This window comes from Ptychodera flava, chromosome 20 (genome assembly GCF_041260155.1).
Source record: "Ptychodera flava strain L36383 chromosome 20, AS_Pfla_20210202, whole genome shotgun sequence".
Classification (NCBI taxonomy): domain Eukaryota; kingdom Metazoa; phylum Hemichordata; class Enteropneusta; family Ptychoderidae; genus Ptychodera; species Ptychodera flava.
The window spans coordinates 31045004-31062244 of NC_091947.1; the positions used below are offsets into that span (position 1 = coordinate 31045004).

At 38.5% G+C, this 17241-nt stretch overlaps 2 long non-coding RNA genes across 2 annotated transcripts; one reads left to right on the forward strand and one right to left on the reverse strand.

Annotated features, from left to right (window-relative positions):
• The first annotated feature begins 1452 nt into the window (after window positions 1-1452).
• LOC139120626 (uncharacterized) lies at window positions 1453-9029 on the forward strand. Its single transcript, XR_011549125.1, has 3 exons — window positions 1453-1705; window positions 4185-4286; window positions 6381-9029. It is a non-coding gene; the product is annotated as an uncharacterized lncRNA (long non-coding RNA).
• Window positions 9030-11872: 2843 nt separating this feature from the next.
• Window positions 11873-16749, reverse strand: LOC139120628 (uncharacterized). Its single transcript, XR_011549126.1, has 4 exons — window positions 16531-16749; window positions 13684-13715; window positions 12726-12879; window positions 11873-12011 (listed from the first exon to the last, which is right to left on the reverse strand). It is a non-coding gene; the product is annotated as an uncharacterized lncRNA (long non-coding RNA).
• Between the last annotated feature and the right edge of the window lie 492 nt (window positions 16750-17241).

Here is a 17241-nt window from a genome sequence, read left to right on the forward strand (position 1 = left end):
ATCTGTAGCGTTCTTTCCATACACCTTGTTCGGTAACATGCACACCGCATTCGATTAACCCGTGAGTAGTCATTTTGTGGTCTGACTCTTTGGCGACTGTGCTCGTTATTTTGGGAGGATGGTGAAAGTCTTCATGCGACATGGATGGTAATGCTGGTCGGTATATGAGCAGTGAGATCGATTCAAGCCAGGATTTTCTGGCGTTGTGTAGCATAAAAGCTGAAGGGGATTCATATTGAGGAGACGATCATCAGACATTCTGATGGCTTTTTCAAGACAGTGGCGTTGAGATTTGTATGGTATCTTGACATACTGAGTGCCGCACGCAGATCCTGCAAGAAATGGTGCTACTAAATACATGAACCTATCCGCGACAGTCAAATTATGTTCGTTCAGTGAACTCTCACAGGTTATTCTTCACAAGTTATTTCTTGGCACAGGTAGATTTCAAACACTCTTTCTTTATTGTAAGAAACTTGTTAATTATCATCTTGAGCCCTTCTTGATTTACAGAGTGTACAAGGTGATGACTTACACTGGTTCTGTGATCCTCCTAGAACTGTTGTGTAAAAATGATGGTTTCTGTCCAGTCACTTAGTACAAAATATAAAATATAAATCGGAAACATAGTTAAACATTTGTCGTTTAAGAAAATAATTAATTCAAAAAACTGTATAAATACCAGTACACAGCGCTTCAGAAAGAGCCGTCATACCGCCCTCTTTTGTTGAAGCTGAAATGATAAATCAAGGGGTCTGATCAATGGTGCATTTAGAATAATATATCCCCATCGAACAGACGGAACGTTATTTTGAAAAAGCGGTGATATCACCGTTTATTCAGTTGCTAATGTATATATTGCGGTGCAGAGGTTCTTGGCAGTGATTGATATGATTGCCAGAGTGCAGTGATATGCAATAAAGCCATAACATCAGCTGATAAATCAGGGCAGGTAAATAGGTCCAACAATTTATTGCCTTGCTCCAAATCTGCTCGTAAATTCAATAAATACGAGACTTTTGGCGGTATTGTCAGGAAGCCCCTAGAGGATATGATAAGTCTTGCAGATTGTGTCAATACAAATCTGCAAGGTTAGTTGGCCCATACCTGCCCACTGTTTTCGTGGTCATTGACACAGTTTGAGTGCGTACGCAGTGTTCCTAACCGAGATAAGAAACCAGAAGTCAGATGAATATGGAGGGCGTGAAGATATCAATGAAGAAGAATAACTCTTTGGAGTTGAGATAACAAAAATGCTTCTCAGTGATAAATATGAAAAGCAGTGATATAACGATGAGCCGGAACGCCAACTTGAAATAAGATTGCAATATTTCAATACAATACGGATGTGAAGTAAACCATCGGAGGGGGAGGGATAGTAGTACTAGTGTTTTTGACTAGACAGCGCCATCAACGGTTAATTGAAGTCGATGTATCTGGCGTACGTACTCAGCAGGCGGTAGAAGTTGCAACTGAAAAATGACCTGAGGGCAGCGCTGCCCTCAGGGCAGCTCCAACATCTGCACAACATTCAATGACGTCACAACTTACTTGAAAAATAGTCCCCGTACGCGTGAGCGCGGCAAGTCATGGAAGTGCCGTTGCACGCTGCAGAGAGCATACCTGTAGTCGTACCTTACCCCGCACTGTGTCAGAACGATCTTTAGCTTGCTGGTGTTTTATTTCAAAAGGATGAAGCGTAAAGGTAAGTCAAATTTCCCAAGACAAGTTGAAAATACATAATATAGCAACACGTTTGCCATGATCACACGGTCAACTTGCAAATTAACGTAGTAATGCATGGTGGTGTTACTCAGTCTGATCGTGGATAGCTGCAATCATTGTTGCGGCGGTCGCTAGCGCGCGGTCGCTACATTAGCTGAGTGCCCTGATGCAAATGGCATCATACAAGCGCCTCCATGTGAGTGCAAACAAACAATTAAAACTTTTCCAACATTGCATGATGTATATTCGCCTACGTCCATAGTAAAAATCTACCACTCTGCCCAGAGAGCAGCGATATATCTGCTCTGCCCTCAGGGCAGATATACATTTTCCATCCTCATAGTATTGTGTAGTGTCTAGTATCTACCAATCTGCCCCAAGGGCAGTAATATATCAGAGCTGCCCTCAGGGCAGACATATTTCCTATCCTTACAGCATTGCATCGTCTACCAATCTGCCCTAAGGGCACCAATATTTCAGAGCTGCCCTGAGGGCAAACATATATATTTCCTATCATTACAGCATTGCATAGTGTATATCTACCAATGTGCCCTGAGGGCAGCAATGTATCAGAGCTGCCCTTGGGGCAGACATATACATTCTCTATGCTATCTACCTATCTGCCCTGAGGGCAGCAATGTATCAGAGCTGCCCTTGGGGCAGACATATACATTCTCTATGCTGTCTACCAATCTGCCCTGAGGGCAGCAATATATCAAAGCTGCCCTTTGGGCAGACTTATACATTCTCTATGCTATCTACCAATTTGCCCTGAGGGCAGCAATATATCAGAGCTGCCCTTTGGGCAGACTTATACATTCTCTATGCTATCTACCAATCTGCCCTGAGGGCAGCAATATATCAGACCTGCCCTTTGGGCAGACTTATACATTCTCAATGCTATATCTACCAATCTACCCTAAGGGCAACAATTTATCAGAGCTGCCCTCAGGGCAGACATGTGTACATTCCCTATGCTATCTGCCGATCTGCCCTGAGGGCAACAATTTAGCAGACCTGCCTTCAGGGCAGACATACCTTTCTTATCCTATCTGCCAATCTGCCCTGCAGGCAGCAATATATCAGAGCTGCCCTCAGGGCAAAAATACATTTCCTAACCTTACAGCATTTGATATATGTATATCTACCAATCTGCCCTAAGGGCAGCAATTTATCAGAGCTGCCCTTGGGGCAGACATGTATACATTCCCTATGCTATCTACCAATCTGCCCTAAGGGCAGCAATTTTCAGAGCTGCCCTCAGGGCAGACTTACAATTCTTCTCCTATACCAATCTGCCCTACGGGCAGCAAAATATCAGAGCTGCCCTCAGGGCAAACATACATTTCCTAACCTTACAGCAGTGGATAAGTGTATATCTACCAATCTGCCCTGAGGGCAGCAATATATCAGAGCTGCCCTCAAGGCAGACATATACTTTCTCCATGCTATCTACCAATTTGCCCTGAGGGCAGCATTATATCAGATCTGCCCTTGGGGCATACATGTATACATTCCCTAATGTCTCCTATACCAATCTGCCCTACGGGCAGCAAAATATCAGAGCTGCCCTCAGGGCAAACATACATATACTAACCTTACAGCAGTGGATAAGTGTATATCTACCAATCTGCCCTGAGGGCAGCAATATTTCAGAGCTGCCCTCAAGGCAGACATATACTTTCTCCATGCTATCTACCAATTTGCCCTGAGGGCAGCATTATATCAGAGCTGCCCTTGGGGTACACATGTATACATTCCCTATGCTATCTACCAATCTGCCCTGAGGGCAGCAATTTATCACAGCTGCCCTCAGGGCAATCATACATTTCTTATCCTATCTACCAATCTGCTCTAAGGGCAGCAATATATCAGAGCTGCCCTCAAGGCAGACATATACATTCTCTATGCTATCTACCAATTTGCCCTGAGGGCAGCATTATATCAGAGCTGCCCTTGGGGCATACATGTATACATTCCCTATGCTATCTACCAATCTGTCCCGAGGGCAGCAATTTATCACAGCTGCCCTCAGGGCAACCATACATTTCTTATCCTATCTACCAATCTGCCCTAAGGGTAGCAATATATCAGAGCTACCCTCAGGGCAGACATATATTTCTATTCTTACAGCATTGCACAGTGTATTTACCAATCTGCCATGAGGGCAGCAATATATCAGAGCTGCCCTTAGGGCAGACATACATTTCTCATCATCTACTACCAATCTGCCCTGAGGGCAGCAATATACCGTACATTTATGTTGTACTTCAAAGCATAAAATTCTCCCAAAGATGTTTGAGAAAATGACCTGAAGAAAGTTCAGGCTGTGTTTTTTTATGACAGCAAGTCCAATTTTGCCAGTTTGATCAAAGTGAACATATTGTTTTCATGAACTTTCTATAATGTATATGCTTGACGAAATGAATTGATATTTAAGTTGTTGCTTTGTTTTACAGATTTTTAGGTTCCATGAAGTATCAGTTTTTGAAGGGAATTGCAAATAGGAGAATTGATGATCCCTTGAAATTGATTTCTGCTAAAGTTAAAATCTACTATAGGTAAGCTCAAATGTTATGTACATGGATACTATTACCACAGACCATAGACAGTATAGTCTTCCCCCTCTACTGTCTATGCATGCACAGACCTTAACAAATTGACAAAGTTCTTGTGAAGTTACAGCTATTTGTTTCTCTGTTGTCTTCTTGATTTGTAAATTTTATTTAGAGGAATGAAATCAATATTTCTTAGGAGTGTAACACTTTCTTATCAATATTCTTCATTTTTTTTCACCCAGTTCCAACTTTTTATCTATAGATCAAAACCCATTTTACATACAGCCATGTATCTTGTTATCTCGTTTAGCCAAAGTTTTTAAGTTTAATACCCGGCTTAAGTCAAATGGAAATATAAGCCATGTTAGGTTCTTAATGATAGTATTGTCCCACCACAGGTAACAGCCTGGTGGCACAAGTGGCCATGAACATTGGTTGTCACTTAGGTTAAGGGAAAGGTTACCCAGTGATCTGGTGTTCATCAATAAAATAATCTAAGAAAAAGTGGTGATCAGTCTTTTTTATTCCCTTGCAATTATTGATAGCGCAGTGGGCCCTTTTAGAATTCTTTGGTTATAGGTAGAAGTGACGTAAGGGCCTAGTAATTACAATAGTCAGCTGCTGGGGAAGCCCTATAAGCCTCAGTGCAGTGGGTATTACAAACTGAAGGCACTAGTGTGTTACATCACTTCCACTTGTAACCAGGGTCTATTAAAAAGACACCATCGCATTATCACTACATTGTGAAAGTGAATAACGAAGACAGATTTCGCTCCAGTTTTTCAACTGATGAACACAGAATTGCTGGGCATCCTTCCCATGGGTTTTACATGTGCTCATAAATATGTGTAAGGTTTCCGTACTGTGTGACGTCACACGCACCACTTGTGAAATGTGTCTCAACTGGTTTTCTACAGCAAAGTTTTCTAAGCAAATTGAGTATAATTTGAAGCCACAGTAATCAGGCATTGCAGGGATACGTTTCCACAATTCTGGTCTGTGTGTATTCAGGGTTTGTGGTATTACAGCATATATGACATGTTCAACAAAAGTTTGATGCTAAAAACGCTTATTTTTTTTCAGATCTGACGCAAAATATTTTGCTCTCAACAGTATCTGTTTTCTGTCACAGTCTCTCTATCACTCGTCTGGAAACAGGTATCGTTAAAGGTGTGATATGATTTGCTGTCACAATTATGCTCTCCTTTTCTTGCAATCTGGTGTTTCTTGCATCAAAAATTGATGTAGTTAAGTTCACAGTATACTGTAGTTCCATTTTGAATCAAAATAATTCAGTAATGTAGATTTCAAAATGTCTGCAGGAAAATGTGTAATTTGTCTCTGTGAGATGCAAATAGGTTCTTAATAATATGCATGACTATTCGTCTCAACTTTCTGACACAAAAAGAAGGTGTTCATCACTTGTTTTTCCATATTCTTTGTCACAAAGAAACCAGGCACGTTTCCAGACTGGTGGTAGAGAGACTGTGTTTCAATGCTGAATAATCTATGATTCATTGAACTGCATTGTCCTCATATCTGTCCCAGCTCTTATTTGTCACTGCACATTCACTGAAATGATATGCTTTAATCATGTCACAAACTTGTATTCCTTGAAAAGTTTGCATATGTGCATATAATTCTTAAAAACACTGTACTGCCCCCGCTCCATATTGTTTTCTCTCTGGCTAGATTATTGTGCACTTGAACTTTGCTTGTATCGCAGTATCCATCCTGTCCTTTAGACACTAGAGGGTACAGGACATACTTAGCAACAAAGCAAAGGCTTGTTTGAATACAAGAAATTATGCTGTTAGTTGTTCATAGAATCAGATTGTTAATTCTTCATATAATACTTTAAAAAAAGATTCACGTGATGTGTAACTAATGTGTTTGTAGATGATAGTTTTACAAACAAGGCTAGTTATTAATTCCAGGCATTTTCTATTTTTTGACATGAAACCAAATTGCTGAAATTTGCTGACATCATATTAGGTACCAGTGTAGTCTGCACAAATCTTGTAAATGTACGATAACAATGCATTCACCAAGAGAGTGGGGCCAAATATTCATCAATGTCTTTGCTTTATTTTTTAGTTACCTTGAGGGGTTGCAGCAGGCTGGCAGACTATCTAAAGTTAATAAGAGCGGCGAGGATGGTGCACAAAGAATGCTTAAATTGGGGTTTGACAAGCGTGTGAAGATGACCACTGCAGATGGTATTTGGGATGTGCCATCTGATGAAAAGTGTTTGTGTATACTAACATTGACCTGCATAAACACATACAGTGAGCCCATGTATGCTGTATGTACAGCTGATGAAGTGTGTCAACAACCACCAACATGTAGTGATGAGAAGCCGCTTCAGCTGACTTAAACAGATATGATCAGGGATTTGTTTGATTGGAGTTTGAGTGAGGATTTTGTGGATAGTCCTACATTGAACAGTTTGTTGGAAAAAGCTCACAATGAAGCTTTTTCAACATTTAAAGTGAAAAGTTAGGTTAAGCTCATAAAACTGCTACATCCATATAGGAAAAATATTAACAAGAAGAAAAGAAAGAGAAACTCAGCTGATTATAGCTATAACTTTTCTGTGTGAAATTCTAAAAGACCAGTCAGATGCACATCTCAGGATGGAGACAGAGAATATGAAGTAAAGACAAATAAAAGACAAATTGATCTGTATTGAGATGCGAGAGGATGAAAAACAAACGTTTTATTAGCTCTGCTGTCAGCGATGCAGAGCTTGTCAAATAGGCTGATTGTCTGTCGTCTGTCAACAATTGCCTTCTCCTCTGTAACCGCAAGTCCGATTGCTTTGAAATTCAATTTGCAGTCCACTTGGGGTGACCTCACTTAAGTTTATTCAAATTGTGGTGAAATTTGCATATTTGTAATTTTTGTCATTTTGAGTCAAAAAATCTTTACAAATCTTCAAAAGTACAGGTCACATTAGCTTTGATACTTGGTACATAGGTCCAAAGGGATGTCTACTTCAGGTTTGTTCAAATTGTGCAGAAATATGCAAATTTTTATTTTCAAGGCAATTTTTGTCATTTTTGGTCAAAAAATTTGTTTCACAAAAACCACTTATCTGACAGCTGTGATATTTGGTACACAGGTTCCTACAGATGAACTGAATGTGATATATTGAAATTATGATGAAATCTGCAATTATGTATTTTTTGTGCAATTTTTGTCATTTTTGGTCAAAAAATGTGTTTCTCAAAAATTGCTCATCTAATAGCTTTAGAATTTGGTATAAGGGTTCCTACAGATGAACAAAATGTGATATATTAAAATCATGATGAAATCTAATTTTGTACTTTTTGGGGCAATTTTTGCCATTTTGGTCAAAAAAATGCGTTTCTCATAAACTGCTCATTAATAGCTATGATAATTGCTATACAGGTTCAAAGGGGATATTTTAATGTGATATATTGAAATTATGATAAAATCTGCGATTTTGTTCTGTTTTTGGCAATTTGTGCCATATTCGGTAAAAACAATTTGATGCTCGAAGAACTGCTCGTCTGATAGCTTTGGTTGACATGTTCTTATGGATGATCTTAATGTGATATGTTCAAATTATGATGAAATCTTCAATTGTGTATTTTTGCAGCTATTATTGCCAATCATGTCTGGCCACTGAAATGAACTATCAAAGATTCCAGCCTTCTTTATCAACACTTGTGTCAAATATAGTTATTCTCTCAAGGTATATCGGCTGCTAGATTGCTTGTTTTCTTCCCTTATTGCCAATTGTTTGGCTTAGAAATGTGCAAAATTAGCAATGTTGGTATTAAAGTGACAGTAGCTGTAACCTTTGATGAGTTCATAATCGAGAATACTACTGGCTAGGGATAAATAGTTGGAGTTTCATTTTAGTGGAACAGGTGTGGCCACATGTACGTTTAATCAGTCCCAGCATGCTGTTTGCTTTTGTAACAGATATATTGATATGCTAGTCCCAAGACATATTGGAAGAAACTTCAACTCCAAGATCACAGATGCTGTCAACTTTTTCTTGGGAAACACCACACGTTGAATAAATATAGGTAATGGGATATCTTAGGGTATAAAACTCTAAGAATTTTTAAATTCCATTTAGTTTTTGTACAGTGAATAATAATGCTAAAAATAAAAGTCATTTATTCTACAAGACAGGGTAGTCACTTTCACCCCTTTTTGTATAAAAAACTATGAGTTCTTTAAAAATTCTGAGACACGGCTGCCATTTTCTTCCAAATTTTTTATGTATTTGAATTAAAACCCAACCATCCCTGTACAGATTTTGTTCACTCTTAGAACAAAAACAATGTTTTATGGTGTTCTTATGCACTTCAATTTATTTTATTATGATCCAACATGACCATGGGTATGTGGCACACTATTTTTGTCCCAAGTACACAAACATAGCCGCCACATGACCATTTTGATGTGATTTTCTCACATTTAACTAATTCACCCCTCTTACCTGTAATGAGGCTGCCAGACAGTAATTTAGACACTGTAATTGAAACACGTTAATCCACCTGGACTGTGTCATCAGCAATGTTTTGTCTTCACTAAATTGACGATTTTACTTGTTATGTTTTACAGTATAAAAATAGCCATCTAGTGTTTAATTTGAACTGTATACTCTAAATCTGGATATTTTTTAATCATTAAAAAATTCTTAGTAGCAGCTTGGGCTTTAGAGGCCTGTTTTGTCAATAAACAGAATATTGTATTTTTTTTTAATTTTGGTGAAGTGTGCTTTACTTGAGTGTTTTGGGATGTTTTCAATTTATGACTCTTGAAATTAACAGTGGTCATGGGTCAAATGACTGCCGCTTTTCTGATATTGATCACAGTTTTGATTTTCTGTTGTCAATGTGAGACCACCTAGATTTTCAGTCATTTTGTATTTTGGTTGAATATCATCTTTGAATCAAACACCTGTTCAACAAATTGCTTCATAAGTTAAAGCTTCTCGGTTTTGAAATATTACAGAAACGCCTATAGAAAGTGTGATAACTAGGAGCATCCAACCATCTAGAAATTTAAAATATATATTTGCCTGTAACAAATTCTTTTTATACACATAATAAAGCTAAAAGCAATGAGTGTTTAAAAGATGTCACAGCTATATCAGGTAAATTTGTTCTCATAAATTATTATTACACAGGGTACTGCAAAATGTTCAAGTTGACATGAAGAGTTGTCTTTAGTATACAAATTTTGTTAGTTTTTTTGTGCACAGGTATTTTGCTAACGACCACCAAAATTTCAATATGGTGGTCAACATGGACCACTAGACAAAAAAGTTAATTTTGAAAGTTGGCTTACGTGTGCACAGTAAAATATTTTACCCATAATTCTTCCTGATTTGTACCATCAAAGGTTGCCATTTTAAAAACTTTTATCAATTTTTATCTAGGAAAAGTACATTTAGGAATTACATTGAGTGTCAAAATCAAAGTCATAGAAATCACAGTATGAATGTAAGCTTACTGCGGGTGTCACACTTTGGATCAGAGGAAACGAGCAGATAACCAACTGAGGTGGCCAATTTCTGTTTACAGTTAAAACGTAAATTTCCTTTGTATTGTCAATAGAAAAAAAATATCTTTTTGTTTGACTTAACAGGTGCTTCAATTATCAGTTTTACTTCCAACTCTTCTGTATTGCTTGAAAAATTTAAAAGTTAGGATCGCCTCTCTCAATAATGCCTGCTTTTTAAAATAATGTGAAATGGTAATTGAAAAGAAGTCTCTGCCAGTTTCCAAAATTTGTATCGGTAGTTTAGCTTGACTTGGGAATCTCTGATGGTGCAAATCAGAATGAATCATGGGAAATTTGTAGTACTGTGGTGTGTTAAGGTAAGCTAATGGTTTAGCAGTGTGAATGTCTTTGTATACACAATATCTGAAGGAAGGTTGAACGGATTTCAACTAAATTACAAGAACTGATAAGTTTTCAATAGGTGTGGCTTGCATGTTAATAAAGTTATCAAAGTTTCAAACTCACATTTTTAGCTCCGCTGTCAGCGACGCGGAGCTTATCAAATAGGTTGATTTTCCGTCGTCGTCATCCGTCAACAATTGCCTTCTCCTCTGAAACCGCAACTCCAATTGCTTTGAAATTCTATATGCAGTTCACTTGGGATGACCTCACTTAAGTTTGTTCAAATTTTGGTGAAATTTGCATATTTGTATTTTTGGGGCATTTTTTGGTGTTTTTGGTAAAAAAATCTTCTTCTCTGAAATCGCTTGTTCGATTGCTTTGAAATTTGATATGCAGTTTACTTAGGGTGACTTCAGTCAGATTTCTTCAAATCGTGGTGAAATTGGCATATTTGTATTTGTAAGGCATTTTTTGTCATTTTTGGTAAAAAATCTTTAAACATCTTCTTCAAAATTACCAGTCAGATAGCTTTGATATTTGGTACATATGTCCCTAGGGATAATCTATTTCAGATTTCTTCAAATTGTGCAGAAATATGCAAATTTGCATTTTTAAGGCAATTTTTGCCATTTTTGGTCAAAAAATGTATTTCTCAAAAAGTACTGGTCTGATAGTTTTGGAATTCGGTATACAGGTTTCTATAGGTGAACTAAGTAATATATATTGAATTTCTTACGAAATTTGTAATTTTGTATTTTTGGGGCAATTTTTTCCATTTTTGGTCAAAAAATGTGTATTTCCAAAAGTACTCATCTGATAGCTTTGCAATTTCGTATACACGTTCCTACAGATCACCTTAATGAATTTTATTGAAATTATGATGAAATCTGCAATTTTGAATTTTTTGGGCAATTTTTTCCATTTTTGGTCAAAAAATGTGTTTCTCAAAAAGTACTGGTCTGAAAGCTTTGAAATTTGGTATACAGGTTTCTACAGATGAGCTATATATTGAAGTTCTGATGAAATCTGTAATTTTGTATTTTTGGGGCAATTTTAGCCATTTTTGGTCAAAATATGTGCTTCTCAAAAAGTACTCGTCTGATAGCTTTAAAATTTGGTATACAGAATTCTATAGATGAACTAAATTTGATCTTTTGAAATTATGATGAAATCTGCAATTTTTATTTTTGGGGGCAATTGTTGCCAAAAACTACTCATCAGATAGCTTTGGTTGACATGTTCTGAGGGATGATCCACTGTGATATATTCAAAGTATGATGAAATCTTCAATTGTGTATTTTTGCAGTTATTTTTGCCACTTTTTTTCTGGCCACTGCATTTAGCTATCAAAGATTTCCACCTCCTTCATCAACATGTGTCAAAAATAGTTGTTCTCTATAAAACACAGCGGAGCTATATCGGCCGCTAGGTTGCTTGTTAATTGTAGCAATTATGTAGTTGGCTGTTCTAAACCAAACGAGTATATTCAGTTCTTATCTGTTCTAGTTTTCTATGTATTATGATTTTGAATTGAAAGACCAATTTATGATTTATTTCTGAAGTTACATTTGGGTATATAATCATTTCAAGAAATGATAATAAACCCAAATGTAACTTCTGAAATAAATCATAAATAGAACACTCATATGTGGACATTACTTGGCATGACCACATTATTTAAAACAAATACACTGATATTTCAAGTCAATTCATTAACTGTTTTATTAGCATAACAGTACTAAAACACCTGTTGGAGAAGTCTACAAAGCCAGGCAAAATTTTATGATGATCTTGGTCTGATGATGCCATTCAGCCAGTTTTCTCTTTCTTGGAAGTCTAAAAAATAAAAAGTGTGGTAACAATTAGTCAGTTTTTATGTCAGTTTTTATGTTTTCAAAAAATGTATTGCTGTGACTATACCAAGCACTGATACACACTTAAAAATGAGAAAAACTTGCTTATTTTCTGATTCACAAAGGATATACAAGTGACATACAAATGCTCAAAATACATGATGTACTTTGTATTGGCATGGAACACATTGATCAGGGTGTCATTTGCCATAGAGGTGTAGGGCAATACAGCCTTTGATACCATTTGGCTGAAGTACATCCTCCTCTCCATAAAAAGGAGGGATGCATGGCTCAATTTAATTAACCCTCAACCACTTGTACTGATACTATCTGCTTTTAGCTCTAGGCAAGAACAATTGTTTGATTTTAGATAGCCAAACGGTGTTGTGCATCTTTTGATTTACAGAGGTGGATACAAAGCATACAAGGCCAACTACAGACCAATAAGTAAATGAGTGTAGAGATGAGTGGCATTTACTGTGGAATACCATATTTTCACTGGAGTCACGTGACATGGCGGCCATTTTGAATTTTGTAAAATTGTAAACATTGCATATCACGGAAACCACTGCGCCAATCACATTCCAATTCGATGTATAGGAAGCAGTATACCATGCTCAGTACAGGAATTTACACACAGCAAAACAAACTATTGTACTTATTGTTATAAATACATCATATGTGAACTAACACTTACCAGGACATCGAGACACACCCTCCTTTCACAATCTGCAACTTTGGACAATAATTTTGAGACTGTGACAATCATTGGAGTGGTCTTTCCATGTGTGACCAAATCTGCCTCATGGTATGCTCCCTTTAGCCTTGAAGATAACTCAGCAAGGGTCTCCCTGTTAAAAATCAAATTTTCTTATTACAAGTGGATGATCACAAGGATGGATAGGGTCTCGACTCCTGGCAATTCTGAAGCTACAAGGCAAATGTATGGTTCTCCCCTCCAAACTTTTACCCACTCATATTGTATATTCAAAAGATTTGAAGTATAGAAGTACAGAAACTATCTTTGGAGCTGCTGCTTACAGTGGCACAAATACTGTTTGATATACCGGTATGCTTATCAAATTGTCGTTGAACTCTGAGCTACATGTAAATTTTTCTAAACTTGATTAATTCATTAGTTTCCTTTGAAACTTCCTATTGCAATAATAAACTTCCTCAAAGGTCATTGACAATACCAACCACAAAATTATAAACATGGAGATACAAAGTATCTACAATTTTATGGTGACATGATGAAAATTTAAAGTTAATTAGATGAAAGTTTATGCTAAGTAATGATTTGTAAAAAGAGCTATAAATTGTAAAATTTGGCTGTATTTATAGTTATTTTGCAAGCACCAGACCACCACCAAAGGTCAAGTATTTAAGTCCATGATCACGTTTGAGTTGCCGCGTAAACACCTCGTGGTTTTGCTGTCCATAATAATTTAATATCAGTAACAGAAGATATGCATACTTCATCACAGCTATTCTGAATTATGTATAGGAATGTGTAAAATTTATATTAAAGCAACTGAAGAACTGTTTTTTTTCCAAAAAGCTTTCACTGCAAGAAATTTTGATATTAAGATATGTGTATGTGTCACAGCACAGCTAAGGGAGTGGAATATTCATCAGGCTGGGAAAAAACTTACCTTTCAGGGTCATTTTGCTGTATATAGTTGATCTGGAAAAGATTTACAAACATATCATTCTTAAAAAATGTACGCAATATGATAAATGTAATGACAAACAACAACTCACATTATACACAACTTTATTCTTGTTTTAAGATATTGCTTCCCTCATGGCAGATTGGTAGAAATACACTATGGAATGCTGTAAGGATAGGAAATGTATGTCGAGATCTGCCCTGAGAACTGCCCTCAGGGTAGATGGTACATATACACTATGCAATGCTGTAAGGATAGGAAATATATGGCTGCCCTCAGGGCAGATTGGTAAATAGCTTAGGAATGTATGTCTGCCCTGAGGGCAGCTCTGATATATTGCTGCCCTCAGGGCAGATTAGTGCAATATATATATACACATGTCCAAAGCTGAAAGATACGAAATGTATGTCTGCCCTGAGGGCAGCTCTGATATATTGCTGCCCTCAGGGCAGATGTAGGATAAGAAATGTATGTCTACCCATAGGGCAGCTCTAATATACACTGTGCAATGCTGTAAGGTCAGGAAATGTATATCTGCCCTGAGGGCAGCTCATACATATTACTGCCCAAAGGGCAGTTTGGTAGATATACACTATGCAATGCTATAAGGATGGAAAATGTATGTCTGCCCTGAGGACAGCTCTGAAACATTGTTGCCCTCAGGGCAGATTGGTAGAGATACACTAAACAATGCTGTCAGGATAGAAAATACATGTCTGCCCTGAGGGCAGCTATGATATATTGCTGCCCTTGAGGCAGATTGATAGATAGCATAGGGAATGTATATGTCTGCCCTGAGGGCAGCTCTGATATATTGCTGCCCTCAGGGCAGATTGTAAATAGCATAGAGAATCTATGTCTGCCCAAAGGGCAGCTCTGATTATTGCTGCTCACAGGGCAGATTGGTAGATATACACTTATCCAATGCTGTAAGGATACTGTGCAATGCTGCAAGGATAATAAATATATGTCTTCCCTGAGGGCAGCTCTGATATATTGCTGCCCTCGGGGCAGATTGTAAATAGCATAGAGAATCTATGTCTGCCCCAAGGGCAGCTCTGATTATTGCTGCTCTCAGGGCAGATTGGTAGATATACACTTATCCAATGCTGTAAGGATACTGTGCAATGCTGCAAGGATAATAAATACATGTCTGCCCTGAGGGCAGCTCTGATATATTGCTGCCCTCGGAGCAGATTGGTAGATATACACTATGCAATGCTGTAAGGATAGGAAATGTATGTTTGCCCTGAGGGCGGCTCTGAAATATTGCTTCCCTCAGGGCAGATTGATAGATAGCATAGGAAATGTATGGGAAAGGTATGTCTGCCCTCTGGCAGCTCTGAAGTATTGCTGCCTCAGGGCAGATTGCTAGATATGTACTATGCAATGCTGCAAGGATAGGAAATGTATGTCTGCCCTGAGGGCAGCTATGATATATTGCTGCCCATGGGGCAGATTCATAACATAGGGGATGTATGTCTGCCCTAAGGGCAGTTCTGAAATATTGCTGCCCTCGGAGCAGATTGGTAGATGTACACTGTGCAATGCTGTAAGGATAGGAAAGGTTTGTCTGCCCTGAGGGCAGCTATGATATATTGCTGCCCATGGGGCAGATTCATAACATAGGGAATGTATGTCTGCCCTAAGGGCAGCTCTGAAGTATTGTTGCCCTCAGGGCACATTGGTAGATATACACATATCCAATGTGGGATGCTGTAAAGATAGGAAATATATGTTTGCCCTGAGGGCAGCTCTGAAATATTGCTGCCCTCAGGGCAGATTGATAGATAGCATAGGAAATGTAGGTCTGCCCTACGGGCAGCTCTGAAATATTGCTGCCTGCAGGGCAGATTGCTACATATGTACTATGCAATGCTGCAAGGATAGGAAATATATGTCTGCCCTGAGGGCAGCTATGATATATTGCTGCCCTTGGGGCAGATTCATAACATAGGGAATGTATGTCTGCCCTAAGGGCAGTTCTGAAATATTGCTGCCCTCGGAGCAGATTGGTAGATATACACTATGCAATGCTGTAAGGATAGGAAATGTTTGTCTGCCCTGAGGGCAGCTCTGATATATTGTTGCCCTCAGCCTCAGGGCACATTGGTAGATATACACATATCCAATGCTGTAAGGATACTGTGCGATGCTGTAAGGATAGGAAATATATGTCTGCCCTGAAGGCAGCTCTGATATATTGCTACCTTCAGGGCAGATTGGTAGATAGCATAGCAAATGTACATGTCTGCCCTGAGGGCATGTCTGATGATATTGCTGCCCTCAGGGCAGATTGGTAGCTAGACACTATGCAATGCTATAAGGATAGAAAATGTATGTCTGCCCTGAGGGCAGCACAGATATATCGCTGCTTTCGGGGCATATTGGTAGATATTCACTATGGAGGTCAAAGAATATGCAATTTCTGAAATGTGAAAAGTTTTAATTGTTTGTCTGCACTCACTGGGAGACGCTTGATTATGATGCTATTTCCATCAGGGCACTCTGCGACCAAGCTGCAATGATTAGGCAAATGTAGCGGCGGTCGCTCGCCAACATGACTTCTTACAAGACCCTACTGCGTACAAAGCGTACCAAGTCGTGTACAAAGTCATCAAGCCTTGCTAGCGACCGCCGCTTCAAAGATTGCTGCTATCCGCGATCAGGTTTAATGCACCATACTGACCATAGACCATCGACCATAGATGTATTACGAAGTAATACCACCATGCAATATCAACTACGTTTTGCAAGTTGACCGTGTGATCATGGCAAACTTGTTGATATATTATGTATTTTAAACTTGTCTCGGGAAATTTGACTTACCTTCACACTTCAGTCATTTGAAATAACACCAGCACGCTATTTTCAAGATCGTTCTGTCACAGTGCAGGGTCGGGTACGGATACGGGTATGCTCTCTGCAGCGTGCTTGGGTTCTTGCCGCGCTTACGCGGATGGGTACAATTTTCAAATAATTTGTGACGTCATTGATTGTTGTGCACATGTTTACTCGGCTTTGAGCTGCCCTGAGGGCAGCGCTGCCCTCAGGTCATTTTTCAGTTGCACTTTCTACCGCCTGCTACGTACTCATCCCTCTTGCACATGTCACTTCATATCAAATTCAGATACAAATGCGTACTGAACATCTAAAGCAACGATAGACAATGAATTAGGGTGACATGTTGCTACTGACGCTCTTATATCGGGTCAGTGAACGTACTTTTTCCCCGAACACGTGTGCCCAAATTCCAGAAGGTACTGCCCCACTGAACGGGAATGGTTAGCCTTTGCCATGAGAATGAATTACCAACAATTTCAGGACTAAGAAATGAAAACGTAAAAATCACACCCAAAGGGAGGTTTAAGTATGTTAAAATACCGTCAAATACAACTGTTGAAACGCTCCCGTGCGGTCACCTGAGGTGAGCGGATTATTCTAGATCAGTATCGCTTGATGAGGCTTTGTGAACACAACTTCGGGAAACGACATACCGACCGTGTAACTGAAAGTAGGTCACGTGAGAAGCGATGTAGA